The sequence below is a fragment of the Equus caballus genome, chromosome 24, assembly GCF_041296265.1.
Source record: "Equus caballus isolate H_3958 breed thoroughbred chromosome 24, TB-T2T, whole genome shotgun sequence".
In the NCBI taxonomy this organism is placed as follows: domain Eukaryota; kingdom Metazoa; phylum Chordata; class Mammalia; order Perissodactyla; family Equidae; genus Equus; species Equus caballus.
In genome coordinates this window covers 12873974-12889192 of record NC_091707.1, presented here as the reverse complement: position 1 = coordinate 12889192, position 15219 = coordinate 12873974, and the positions used below count along the sequence as shown (strand labels likewise).

Below are 15219 nucleotides of genomic sequence, written 5' to 3'. Positions count from 1 at the left end.
CTCACCATTATGAAGAACAGCTAAAACACTAGATAAAAAACATAGGTGACAATAGGAAGGCAAAAGTCAGAGAAACAGCAGTGAACCACTAAGGCAATGGGCCTTCCATACCAGACTATACCTGGTGCTGTCACTTCCCCTTCATAAATTTGACTCGATACTAACCAGCTTATGTGTTCACATTCTTTATTTTCCTGAAGGAAGTAACTCTCATGCCCCAAGTTAGGATTATAAAACTCCACAATAAGAATATCATATTCTCTATGAACTTTTAGGTCAATCCAAACTATTAAGAAAAATTTAAAACTGCCATTCTTCTTTTGGCATCTGAGATGAACTTCTTGTTCCACAACTTTCTCATTGCATTTTCCAATTCTCCATTTCTCAGTGTACAAATCAGAAGGTTGAACAAATGTTTTCCAATTGACAGGTGTCTTCTTGTCCATGTGGAAGGTGGTTGCAGGGTATGTTTATATAAATATATTAGGACCAAAGAACAGGGTGATCACTATGATGTGGGAGATACAGGTGGAGAAGGCTTTTCTTATTCCTTCAGCACTGTGGTTTTGCAGAGAATGCAAGATGAGAACATAGGAGAACGTCACCATGACAAAGCTCACTATACAGATGGTCTCACTATTGGACACTAAGAGTAGATTTACCACGTAGGTGTCCATACAGGTAAGTTTCAACAAAGGCTGCAAGTCACAGAAATAGTGATCAATCACATTGGGGCCAGAAAAATGTAAACTCAAGGTCATAAAAATCTGAGCTGAAGAATGTACGCAGGACCCCACCCAGGCCACAGCCACTAGTGAACCACAGACTTGATAACTCCTCTTAGTGGTGTAGCACAGGGACTTACAAGTGGCTACAGAGTGTCAAAAAGCCATGAGAATTAGGATAAATATCTCTAGGCTACCAAAGTAATACATTAAAAAGACATGGATCATGGGGCTGGCCCCGTGGCCGAGTGGTTAAGTTCGCGCGCTCCGCTGCAGGCAGCCCAGTGGTTCGTTAGTTCGAATCCTGGGTGCGGACATGGCACTGCTCATCAGACCACGCTGAGGCAGCGTCCCACATGCCACAACTAGAAGAACCCACAACAAAGAATACACAACTATGTACCAGGGGGGCTTTGGGGAGAAAAAGGAAAAAATAAAATGTTTAAAAAAAAAAAAAAGACATGGATCATGCACTCACTGAAAGAGATAGTGGTCTTCTTCAAAAGTTCAGCCACAATCATTCTAGAGGATATGGATGTAGAGAAGCAGGTGCCAGATAAGGACAAGTGGAAAAGGAAGAAGTACACTGGACTTCCATGTGCCTAGCTGGTCTAATAATCAGCAAGTTATCTAACAATGTGCCCAAATAGAAAATCAAGAAAGGGACAAACTATTTTCTTCCTTACAGGATCCTTAGTTTACCCAAGCAGAATGAATTCAATCACATTATTGTTCAGCTGAATGATTTCATGAATGAGAAGAAGGGATGAATGTGAACTAAATTGTGTGAAAAAAATAAAGGAATTAACGTAAGTTGTGCCATGAGATATTATGGGATAATTAAAGCAAGCTAATTCTTGGTACTATGGGAAATCATGGAATATTTTAAGCAAAAGTAAATACTCTTCATGAAGTGCATTCTGACAGATTTCTCAACGTCACTTCCATACTTTGTTCCTAAATTTTTAATGACCAGTTCAATGGGCACATTGAGTCTCAAATAAACTTGTGGATGTGATACTTTTCCTACAGTGCTCTTCAAATACAACCCTTTTTTAACTTGGACATTATGTTGACTAATTTTGCCAATTTAATACATACAAAATTAAGAGCTAACCCTCATTTTATTATTTTCTTCAGTTTTGCCTTTTTTTTAAACTGCTGCCAATCCTCCTCTTTTTGCTGAGGAAGACTGGCCTTGAGCTAACATTTGTGTCCATATTCCTCTACTTTACATGTGGGATGCCTACCACAGCATGGCTTGCAAAGTGGTGCCATGTCTGCACCCAGCATCCAAGCCGATGAATGCCAGGCCACCAAATCAGAACGTGTGCACTTAACTGCTGCACCACTGGGCCGGACCCTTCAGTTTTCTATTTTAGTCAGTCTTGGAGCCCATGTTTTGCATGGTGCATCACTTGGCATTTAGTATATACATGACTGCCCTTGTATGTTCAAGAACATTAATAAACAATGCACATACCACTCCCAACAAGATAAAGAATGTGTTCTTTATATAGTCCTTTATACAACATTGTTACAAACATTTATACAAATAATATATTTTCTAGAAATACATAATGTTCTCCACTTCTCTGCACATTATATCCCAGATATTCCACTTGAATGCAGAAACAGGAAACACTTATAGTCTTTGAATAATCTACTGCAAACTTTAAGCACTATTATGATATTAGTGCTTGGCAAATACTAATAGACAGAAATGAATGCTCTTTAATTGTTAATATATCAAATATCCCCATTTTTATCTGTCTTTCATCAGTTTCTGAGAAGTGCCCCTTAGAGATCCTGAAGTGACACTCCTAAATTAAAGAAGGGATATTACTTAATAGTTTGTTTTCACAATTCAAGTTTTTAGCTTAAGCATTATAGACCTAGAATGGTTGTGCTTTTGGGTGTAACCAAGCAAATGGTTTAGGACCCGATCTTGACTGTAATCACCCAAGCCCCACCTTCATGAAACAATGAAACGGAGTAGAGAAGAAGAAAGGGCAGGGAGATGTGGCTTTAGAAAGAGGGATATTAGATCGTCAGTAACTGATTTATTTATTTTTTTATTTCTGTCTTAGCAAAGTCAACGATTATTAAATGTTGAAGTGTCACTTCTTTCAATGAAGATTTCTTTTCTTTTCAAATTTGAAAACAAAGATTATAATCGCCCTTATTTCCCAGACCAAAGTCTTTCTCCAGATATTTCCTGCCAAGTTGATATTGGATGAGTCACTGTATGAAAGGAAAAATATAAACTGAAATAAAGCATATTTAAATATAATCTGGAAGACTTACTTATCCTATTGTCTCTCTCCCCAACCTCACCCAAAACTTCAATATATTGCCTTGTAAGTTGTGAGTTGACCAATGCTCAGCCTGTGATAGACTAACACAATCATAGTTATATATTTTTTCCCTCTTTTAGTACATTTTCTTCTCAATAGACCTGAAATTTCTCTCATCTTCCTCAAAATCAAAAACAACTCTTGGGAAAAAGCCTGATGAGGTTATTCACTTTGGAATGTCAATGATGAAAAAAAAGAAGTCTTTTTGGACTTTGTGATCCAGGACAAACATCTGAAACTATAAGAGAAATAAGTCTTGGCATCATGACCATTACAATGAGTTTATCATTTCCTTTGTTCACTTAAATGAGTGATGTGTCGTATAGTATTAGCATTTGAAACTCTGGTAGGCATTGGAAGCAAGATGATGTGAAATTCTCTCATGCTCTATTCAGTCAGTGATTTTGGCCACACACTAGAGAGTGTAGTTTTTGGTATGGATATTATCAATTCTATTAACCTGTCTGTTTCCAGGATAAATTTAATTCTTTCTTACATTTGGACATATGTACTTAAAATGACTTATATAATATTTTTGTAATATTTTATTCATTTGCAATTTATATTTATAATATAATTATATTTTATATATAACAATACATACAATAATTATAAATTATTTTTTATTTATACTATAGTTATAAATAATAAGTATATTTAATTTGTTTAACAATAATTGTGGGTCTTTGTCAAATATTTAATCAACAGTTTCATGATGACATTAAAAGTCTAGACCCAAATCTGCATCCGCAATGCTCAATTCTATCCTTTCATGTTCCAAACAGTTTAGACTACTTTAGTCATATATTTATTAATTTCTCTGAGAAATATTCTCTGTGGCCTCAAGCATACTTCAGGGAATCTCCTCCTGTGTTAAACAAAGGAATTTTAATCTATTTAGTAATCTATAATACCCTCTGATCTAGAAAAAGGACAATATTGTTCTCAAATCAACAAATATTTATTGAATTCTGTGTATAAACAGGATATGTTCACCATGTAATGGGGCTATACTAAGATTAGTAAATATAACAGGTGTGATCTCTGTAATAAAAGTAATGTAGTAGCCAAGGATTTAAAATAGCTAGTTGTAGCAGCAACTCACAAATAATATAGAGGAAAATTGTCAAAGATGTTAGCTCATGGCAAATCTTCCTCAGGAAAAAACATAAATAAAAATAAAAAAATAAATAGTTGTACAGTATGCAAACTCCTCTTGCCTTCTCCTTTCTCGCTGTAATATCTTTCTATTTCTAGCTGCTTCAACCTTCTGTGACCTTTAGGATCAAAATGCTAAAACATCCTTTAAAGGCTTTCAGTGATTGCCTGTGAGAAGGAAAATTCATTCCCCTCTTCTCTAAACACTTGCTTTATAGCTTTACTTATATTATTAGATACTATTGCCTTAACACAAAAAAGTGAATGTGCTTATTTTAGTTTCCTTCCTGGAGTTAGAATATTGAAAACTATGTGTTCTCAGGATTTTATTCTGCGTTGATCCAAGTCAATGCCTTGTACTTTGGGGGTGCTCAGTAAGAGCTTTTAAATTGAATATTTTCTACTACCCCTTAAAACGTGATCATATTTACCTCATTTTTGTTGCACCATACTGATTACAAAACACATTCGCAACACAAATTTGCTGTGGCTTTCTGTCTACTGTGTAGGTTAGAGAGAGAAATATGCTTCTAATTTATACAGCCAGGAAAAGGAAAAAAAAACCTGAGATCAATTTTAAATAACTTTTGAATAATTGTACAACTGGAGTAGAGGATGTCATACTCTGAACAGTACCACATGGCATGTAAGACATTGAAACTCTGATACCCATAAGATGATCATATTAAAGCATTTTTTTAATGAATCCTAAGTCCTTAGGGGTGCAAGAAGATCCATTTTTCATATATTCCTAATATTTATTCTTGTTTTTATGTGTGATATATGTATAATCACGTCAAATTTTTTTCAAAGCTGTGTTAACACCTTTCATCAGGTTCTCAATGGAATCTGATACAACAGGTTACAACGATCCAAAGACAAAACGGCATCAGTAACCTAGCATATCTTCCAATAACTACTGTAGTCACTTCAACTCTTCAAACAAGATAAGGCAAGTTTGAAGTGGCTAAATTTGTCAAAACAAGGATAAGAGAATGTGTTGGTTTAGGAATGGGTGCATGACAAAGAAGTATTAAAAAAAAGCAGATGGGAAAAGGTGGAGAATTGATGATGGTGAAATACAAGTTGTTAGGTGGCTCCTTCTGTGTTTCTGTTTTACTGCAGATGCTACAGTGGGAAGCACTTAGGCACTGTCTCTTCAACCATCCACTACTCGCCTGAGTCATGTGTCAGCCACAGCTGAGTCACGTGTCAACCACACCTGAGTCAAGTGTCAGCCACAACTGAAGCACAGGCCACACACACCTGAATGACCTTTGAGCCACACATGAGTCACGTTCCAGCCTAGCTGAGCTACACTAGCCTCCTACCTTTGGGAGAATCCCTATACTTACTTTATTTCTGCACAGAATTTACCATATTCTGTGTGAATGTTGAAAGTTGCCCTGAGATTCTTTACCCCTTAAATGCCCGAAGAAAAGAGTAATGTAATTTATTCTTCTGAGCTCCTCACTCTGGGTACTAACTCACATAATTCCTGCTTATCTGTTCAGGAGATGGCCTGGAAACAGCTTTAACTGAGAACCAAAAATTCATCATGAATCTCTATACCCAATACTTACATTTCCTATATCTGTTTGCCCCAAATTACATGAAATTAATATTTATTTGTTCCTCTTTTCACATCTTCTAAAGAGAGCAGGAGTCTTGTGGAGAGGGAAGTAGATAATATCACATGTGAAAGAACATTGGACAAGGACAAATATTGATGAAAAGGGAAGATTTTTACCCCAAATATCTTCAGTAACTCCCCTCCCACATATTGGCAAGTTATCTTTCAGTTTTTAGCCTCCTCATTGTCATAATTTCTGAGCTTTCTCTGAGAAGTAGTGAGCTTTTAAATTAAATCTCAGAAATGTGTAAATTGCAAATTATATTCTTATGGTATCATATTGGAAGCATACAGGGAGTAATAATCTTATTTCCTGATACAGAAACTCTATTAAATGTTGTCTTTGGAGATGGAAAAGTCAGCATTCTCCAGAAGTTACCTGTAGATCACTACCTCCATTAATCTTTCCTAGAATTTTTAACCAGGCATGTCATTTCTAACATTCTAGAATCCAAAGCTCTTTAGTGAGGATTCATCTTGTCAAACTACCTTACATCAAAATCATGTGTTAAATTTTCTGCATTCTGTCATCTCTAGAAACAGTAATAAACCTTAACTCAGGAAATACCTTCCTCTGTCCCTATACTGCTTTTCACGTGATACCTTTTCACAGACGTGGTGCTCATACAAGATTTATTGAGTTAAAATGACCATTTTTCCTCAACAGTTATATTTATTCTATTTATTTCTTACATTAGCATCAAATCTCAAAAAAACTAAGCTCTTTTTTTCTGTTCCTTTCTCACTGTATGTGGAAAGAGTATAGTCAAAATAAATATAAAAATATACTAGAAAATTATTTTAGATTATTTTATAATGATGCATCTGTGTGTAGAAAGATGGAAATATGTGTAAATTATCTGTTAGAAGACTCTCTGAATTAGTGTCAAGTCTGACCATTCTTTTTTGATAGTGGCATTCTCATAGAACACTGAAAAAATGTCTGCATTCCAGGGGGAATATTTTAAAAAATAATGTGCTGGGGTCCTGCTCCAGCTGAGTGCAGGTTCCTGAGGGAGAGATGGAGTCAGCGAGTCGGCGCAGTGGGAAATGAATGGGACGTGAGACTTGAGTCAGTGCAATCAAGTCCAACTTTACTGTGCACAAGTGTCGTTTTTATATTTTTCAGGATTAGTACAGAAATAGCTCTACAAATATTCTCAGAGAGATAATGAAGTAAAAAACAAGCAAAAGAATATTTATTAGCATTCTATTCTATAGAGAATAAGTTTAATAATGGTCTTCTCCGCAATTAACTATTGTTTGTTGTCTCTAAGCTAGAAGAGATAGGTACCTTGACATCTGTTGTAATTCATGATAAAGTTAAATCGAAGAGAGAACATCCAGACCTCTGGACAGGACAGCATTCTGGCTCTTTACATCCTGGGGGAGCCACCCCTGCCTCCCTCAATCATTTATGCCATTAGTGTAGATGGTTATTGGGAACAAAAGGCAAGTCCGGGGTATCTTATCCCCAGGGCTATTTGCGTTCTCAGAGGGCAGTTAAACATCTTTACATTCCTGCGCACCTTAGGGGGTGAAAGCATTCCTTTGTCTTTTAGGAGGCAGGGGAACAGTCCCTTGAGCATCCTGCCTGGAGAAAATATAATTTTGCTGGTAAGGTAAAGGGCTGTAAAGCTAAGCTAAACTATATATCTTCAAGAATAAAAAGCAGAAACAAGTATAGTCATAACCTTGATAGAAAGCATGCGTATAATTCAGAAAATATCAGGGGTGTTGGCTGGCCATTCTTCACCGAGGGGCGTCCCTGTGCCCCTCGGCCCTTCTCAGCCCAGACCCTGTCAGATGGCTGTATAGGCGTCGGTAACACAGCTCCCAGCATAATTTATTGCTTTTAGGAGAAAACTTCTATAACATTTTAACAGAAAGCAGAAGGTCTAGAATAATATATAGATACTTCTTGATCATCCAATTAATCAGCAAACTTGAAAGGGCGATGCATATATATTTAGACAAAGAACTGGAGGAAGAAGGAAACATTAACCAGATGGAGGCTACAAACCTAATTCGACATCTTATCTGGGCAGGATTCCTTTCTGCTGGTCTCAAAAGGGACTGTGCGCTCCTCCATTAATTAACTGCATCAAACAAAATTAGCTCTCAGAAAAATATCTTGAAAGTTACCTGCAGGTGGTCACATTCTCTTACTATATTTAGTTCTCCCGGGAGGTAGTGCCTCCCAAGCAGCCACCCAACGGAGTGAAACCTGGAGGTTAAGAAAGGAAAAGGAATGAAGGGCAATTAGAAGCAGCACAGGTTTCAGAACTATGTGAGGGGCCGGCCAGCTATTCTTCACCGCGGGTCAACCCTGCACCCCTCGTGTTAATCGAATGGACCCTGTCAAGCAGCCGATCAAATGATGTAGCCACGGGTCCCGTCAATAATGATATAAGTTGTTATCCTCCTGGAAAGTATTATTGTCTAAAGTTTTCCTTACTTTGTTAGTCATAAACATCCCGCATGTAATAAACTTAACTTTTGATTTGTCTGTTCAGCCTACAAGAATAGCAAATTAATCTGCCTCATGCTTGTTAACCACATACAAAGATTCAGAATTGTTAGATGTTTCAAATTGACCAAAACTACAAGGGGAAAAGAAGAATAAAACAAATAAAATAGTGGAGAGGATGACAAAGAACAGAAAGAAGAAAAATAGTGTCACATACAAAAAAGGAAGTAGGTCACCCAGAAACCTGCTCCAAACCGGAGCCCTAAGTTACTCCTCCTTGCATTTCTCAGTGGAAACTTTGCAGAACAGAAGGGTGTGAGATGATATATTCAAAATGCTGAATGAAAAAGTCACAAATGAAGAATTCAATACCCATAAAAAGTATCTTTTTAAAACAAAGATGATATAAACACATTTCTACACAAATAAAACCTGAGAGAGTTTGTAACCACCTGACCTGACTTACAACAAATGCTAAAGGGGCTTCACATTTAAAGGAAAAGACAATAAACAACAACATGAACACATATGAAATTATAACACATTTTACGTAGTTACATATGATTACAAATGCAGAATACTAAAGTAGTAAATCACAATGTATAAATTAATTTAATCACAGTATATAAATTTCTCTTAATTTTAGTGTAAACATTAAAAGACAAAAATTTTAAGAATAAATATAACTATGAAAGTTGCTTAATAGAGATAGCATAAATATATATAAATTGTGACATCAAGAACATAAAATTATTATAAAATGTGAGGGGTGGAGTAAAAGTGTAGATGTGATTGATGTTATGTAACCATTAAAATATACTACTATAATATTAAGATACTTTATGTAAGTCTCACAGTTACCACACATAAAAACACCTATATATGATACAAAAGAGAAAAATGGAAAGGAACCAAAGAATATGAGTACAAAAATTAACAAGATGGAAAGGAAAACAAGAGAGGAATAGAGTAACACTTGCAAGACACTTTCACAATAAATAACAAAATGGCAATAATAAGTCATTGCCTATCAATGATTTCTTTGTTTATTTGGATTAAAATCTCCAATCAAAAGATATAATGCAGCTGAATGGACTTCTTAAAAGAGTAAGACTCTACTATATGCTTTCTATAAGAAAATCAACTTCAGATGTAAGGAAGTGAAAAGTCTGAAAATGAAGGCACAAAAAAAATACCCAATGCTAATAATAAATAAGAGGGAAGAGCTGTGGCTATACTTTACATTTGACAACAGAGTCTTTATGTCAGAAATGGTTAAAGGAGACAAAGAAGAACATGACATAATGATGAAAGGATCAATTCATCAAGTGAGCATAACAATTATAAATATATATGCACCCAACAGCAAAGCTCATAAATAAATAAAAAAATAATACAACAGGGAAAAAGAGAGCAAAATATAGTAATATTAGGATACTTCAATACTCCCATTTCAATACTGGATAGAACATCCAGACAGAAAAACAATAAAGAAACAGCTGAGTTAGACAACCCAAAAGATGAAATTGAACCAACAGACATATACAGAACTTTTCACTCAAAAGGAGTGGAATACACATTAACTAAATAAACCCGAAAAATAGCAGAATAAAGGAAATAGTAAAGACTAGAGAAGAAATAAATAAAACAGAGAAAAGAAAAACAATAGAAGAATCAATGAAAATAAGATTTTTTTAAAGTTAAGCAAAATCAATAAAGTCTTAGCTAGAGTAAGAATAAAAGAAGGCTCAAATAAATGAAAACAGAAATGAAGGAGGAGAAATTCATGGGATTACAGAAATATAAAGAATCATTAGAGACTATTATAAAGAATTATGCACCAGCAAACTGGATAACTTAGAAGAAATAGATAAATTCCTAGAAGCATATAACCTACCATGATTAAATCAATAAGAAATAGAAACCCTGAACAGACCAATAACAAACAAGATGATTGAATCAAAAATTTTCTAACAAATAGGAGATTGTTGGAAAGATAGTGGCATAGGAGGCCTCTGAATTCGCCTCATCCTGGGGATATAACAAATCTACAACTACCAATGGAAAAATTACCTTTCAGAGAGAACCAGAAACTGGATAAAAAGAATCTTCACAACAAGGAGCAATACTGACAGATGCGCAAGAGACAGAAATATCCCTCTACTGAGGAATAAACCACATTCTAGCCACAGTACTCATGGCCAGGAGCAAACCTAAGATACAAAGCCTTTCCTGGAGGAGTGGTGGAACTGAGCAGCAGTGCTCTGCCACAATAAGCAGCCTTTGACTTAAGCACAACTGAGATGAATGCCACAATATGTGGCTTCGCTGGCTATTAAAACCAAACAGGATACCCCCAGAAAAGCTATTGAACATAAGAGAAAGTAAAGTCTGCTCTTAGAGGGGCTATCCACAGGTTGACCCATTCCTGATACCAACACAAACCACCAGAAAGAAAGGTGCATAGTCTTTTGGTAAAAGAGACTTGATAACCTCTGAGCACATCTCCAAGAGGCAGGCTACAGCTGGGCCCACCTACACAGGGACTGAGACATTGGCAGCAGCTATTATTGCGATGTAATACAAGTGTGCTGACACAGACACTGGCAGATGCCATTGGATTCCTTTGTCTCCTGTTTGTGCAGGGATTTGTTGCAGCCATTAGAGCACCGATTTAATCCAGTTCAGCCAGGGCAGGAAGACCACCTGGAGGACTGGTCCTGCTCACCAGAAGGCCTGCAGGGAACTGATGGGCCCACGTAGGTGGGGTGTACGGGACTTCCGCAGTGAGTTGAGTGAGTCAGTATTGGCATGGCAGGAAATGCGCGTAAGACAGGACTGCATTGGTTGGATGTGTGGACCCATAGGTGGTGGGGGTTGTCGGTGGCAGCAGACTTGTGCCATTGGCCATCTCAAACAGCCACACAGGGTATCTGCCCCACACTCCAACACCTGAAATGATTTTGTGATGCCATGCCTAGGAACAGCTCCACCCAGCTGCAGACCTGACAAACCTGACAACAGCCTCTGAGACCAGAGGCCTACAGCAATTGTGAGCCCCTGAGTCTGGCAACCAACCATGCTGAGTGTCTGACTCACTTAACAGCAAAACAGCAGCAGTTATGTGCTATTAGACCTTGAAGGCAGCTGTGCTGGGGCTTTCCCCACCCAATGATGTGAATAAAGTGACCATAGGAGCTGCACACAGCTTAGAATTACAACCAGCCAGCCTGGGGGCCAGAATCCACAGCAAGAGTAACCCTGCCACAACAGAAGGACACATGTAGCCTTTACAGGGGAAATTCCTGCAACATTAGGAACTGGTGACAAGACAGAATCAAAATACTGGGCTCCATAATGTATCTCTTATATAAGGACACATTGGGAGCTGATCCGTCTAATACATAGATATAAGCACAGAGAATTAGGCAAAGTGAGAATACAAATTAATATATTCCAAAAAATAAACAGGAAAATCCTCAGAAAAAGAAATAAATGAAACAGAGATAAAGAATCTACCTGATAAAGAGTACAAACTAATACTCATAAGGTTGCTAAATGATCTTGGGAGAAGAATGGGTGAAAACAGTGAGAACTTCAACAAATAACTGGAAAATATAAAAACAACAAATCAGAACTGAAGAATATCATAATTGAAAAAATTCATTAGAAGAAGTCAATAGCAGAGCAGATGACACAAAAGAATAGATCCGTGAGCTGACTAAAGAGTGGAGGAAATCATCCAAGCTGAAAAGAAAGTAAAAAAAGAATTAAAAAGAATGAAAAACAGTCTAAGGGACCTCTGGGACAGCATCAAACACACTAACATCTGTATTATACGTGACCCAGAAGGAGAAGAGAGAGACAAAGGGGGAAGAGAACCGACATGAAGAAATAATAGCTGAAAAATTCCCTAGCCTAAGGAAGGAAACAGATATCCAGGAACAGGAAGTGCAGAGAACATCAAAAAAGATGAATCCAGAAAGGTCCACATCAAGACGAATTACAATTAAAATGTCCAGAATTAAAGATAGAGACTCCTAAAAGCTGCAAGAGAGGGTAAAAAAGATACATACAAAGGCATCCCCATAAGTCTATAAGCTGACTTCTCAGTAGTAAATTTAGAGGCTAGAAGGGACTGGCACAGTATATTGAAAGTGCTGAAAGGAGAAAATCTACAACCAAGAACACTATACCGAATAAATTTATCTTTCAAAACTGAAGGAGACATAAAGAGTTTTCCAGCGAAGGAAAACCTACAGGAGTTTGTCACCACTAAACCACCTTTACACGAAATGCTAAAGGAATTTATTCAAGTGAAAAAGAAAAGATGACAAATAGGAATAAGAAAATTATCAAAGGAAAAAAATCACTAGTAAAGGCAAATACACACTAAAGGTAGTAGTTCAACCACCTATAAAGCTAATATGAAGATCAAAAGAAAAAAAGTACTAAAATTATCTATTTCCATGATAAGAGTGTAAGGAATAAATACACAAACAAAAGGGGTTAAATACGACATCAAAAAGATAAAATGTTGGGGGAGGGGAGTAAGAATGCGGAGTTTTTCATAATAGGCCTATCTTAAGAGACTATCAATATAGATTGCTATTTTCATAGGTTATTTTGTATGAACCTCATCATAGTCACAATCCAGAAACTTATGATAAATACTAAAACATTGAGAAAGAACCCAAATGTAATATGAAAGACATCCATCAAATCACAAGAGAAGAGAGCAAGAGGAGAAGAAAGGAACAGAGAACTACTACAACACTCAGAAAAAAATGTAATAAAATGACAAGAAGTATACACTTAACAATAACTATTTTAAATGTAAATGGGATAAATACTCCCAAAAAAGACATAAGGTGACTGAATGGATAGAAAATCAAGACCCATGTATATGCTGCATATAAAAGACACACTTCAAACCTAAAAACACTCTCAAACAGAAAGTGAAGAAATGGCAAAAGAAACATCATGAAAATGCTAATGAAAAGAAAACTGAAGTGGCAATACTTATAGCAGACAAAAGAGACTTTAAAACAAAAAACATAACAACAAAGAAGGGCAATACATAATGATAAAGGAAAACATTCAACAAGAAGATATAACACCTATAAACATATATGCACCCAACATAGCAGCACCTAAATATATAACGCAATTATTAACAGACATAAAAGGAGAAATAGTGAGAATAATAGTGAGGGACTTTAACATTAGACTTAAATCAATGGATAGATCATCTGAACAGAAGATCTATAAGGAAACATTGGGCTTAAACAACACATTAGATAGATGGACTTAGATATATACAGAACATTCCATTCAAAAAATCACAGAATGCACATTCTTTTCAAATGCAAAGAGAAAATTCTCCAGGATGGATCACATATTAAAATGAAAGCAATATCAATAAATTTAATATTTTAATAATACCAAGCTTCTTTTTAAAAATTTGTTTATTTATTTATTTTCGGATGTACATCATAATATATTTTGAATTCTGTGTAGATTACATCATGTTCACCAACCAATAACTAATTATAGTTCATCCCTTCACATGTGAGCCTAATCACCCCTTTTGCCCTCCTCCTGCTCTCCCTATGGTAACCACCAATCCAATCTCCAATGCTATGTGTTTGTTTGTAGTTGTTTTTATCTTCTACTTATGAGCGAGATCATACGGTATTTGACTTTCTCCCTCTGACTTATTTCATTCAGCATAATACCCTCAAGGGCCGTCCATGTTGTCACAAATGGCTGGATTTCATCATTTCTTTTGGGTGAGTAGTATTCCATCATGTATAAATACCACATCTTCTTTATCCATTCGACCCTTGATGGGCACCTAGATTGCTTCTATGTCTTGGCTATTGTGTATAATGCTGCAATCAACATAGGGGTGCAAGTATATTTAGGCCTTTGCATGTTCAAGCTCTCTGGATAAATACCCAGCAGTGGGATAGCTGGATCATATGGTAGATCTATTCTTAATTTTCTGAGGATACTCCATACTGCTTCCCATAGTGGCTGCACCAGTTGTTGTATTCAAAAAGACTCTGCTGAGACCAATGTCAGGGGCCAGTCCTGTGGTGTAGTGGCTAACTTCACATACTCCACTTCTGCAGCCTGGGGGTTAGCAGGTTCGGATCCTGGGTGTGGACATAGCACCACTCATCAAGCCATGCTCTCGGGGCACCCCACATAAAGTAAAGGAAGATTGGCAACAGATGTTAGCTCAGGGCCACTCTTCCTTATACACACACAAAACGACCAACGTCAAACAGCATATTGCCTATGTTTTCTTCTAGGGCTTTTATGGTTTCATGTCTTACATTAAAGGCTTTAATCCATTTTGAGATAATTTTCATGTATATTCTAAGATAATAGTGTACATTCATTCTTTTTCGTGGGGCTGTCAACTTTCCTAACACCATTCATTGAAGAGACTGTCTGTTATCCATGGTATGTTCTTGGCTCCTTTGTCAAAGATTAGTTGTTCATAGTTTGGTTTTATTTCTGAGCTTTGAATTCTGTTCCATCAATCTATGTGCTTGTTTCCCCCATAAAATCGTGCTGTTTTGATGACTATAGCTTGGAAGTATATTTTTAATTCAGGGAGTGTGCTTCCTCTAGCTTGGTTCTTTTCCTTCAGGATTGTTTCAGATATTCTAGATTTTTTTTGCTGTTTCATATGAATTCTAGGATTCTTTGCTCTACTGTGAAAAATGTCGTTGGGTTCTGATTGGGATTGCAGTCAATATGTAGATTGCTTTAAGAAATATGGGCATTTTAACCTTGTTAATTGTTCCAATCCAAGAGCAGGGAATATCTTTCCATTTCTATATATCTTCTTTAATTTCTTTC

The 15219-nt window shown here is 36.5% G+C and overlaps 1 pseudogene; it reads right to left on the bottom strand.

Annotated features, from left to right (window-relative positions):
* On the bottom strand, positions 323-944 carry OR4C279BP (olfactory receptor family 4 subfamily C member 279B, pseudogene; annotated as a pseudogene).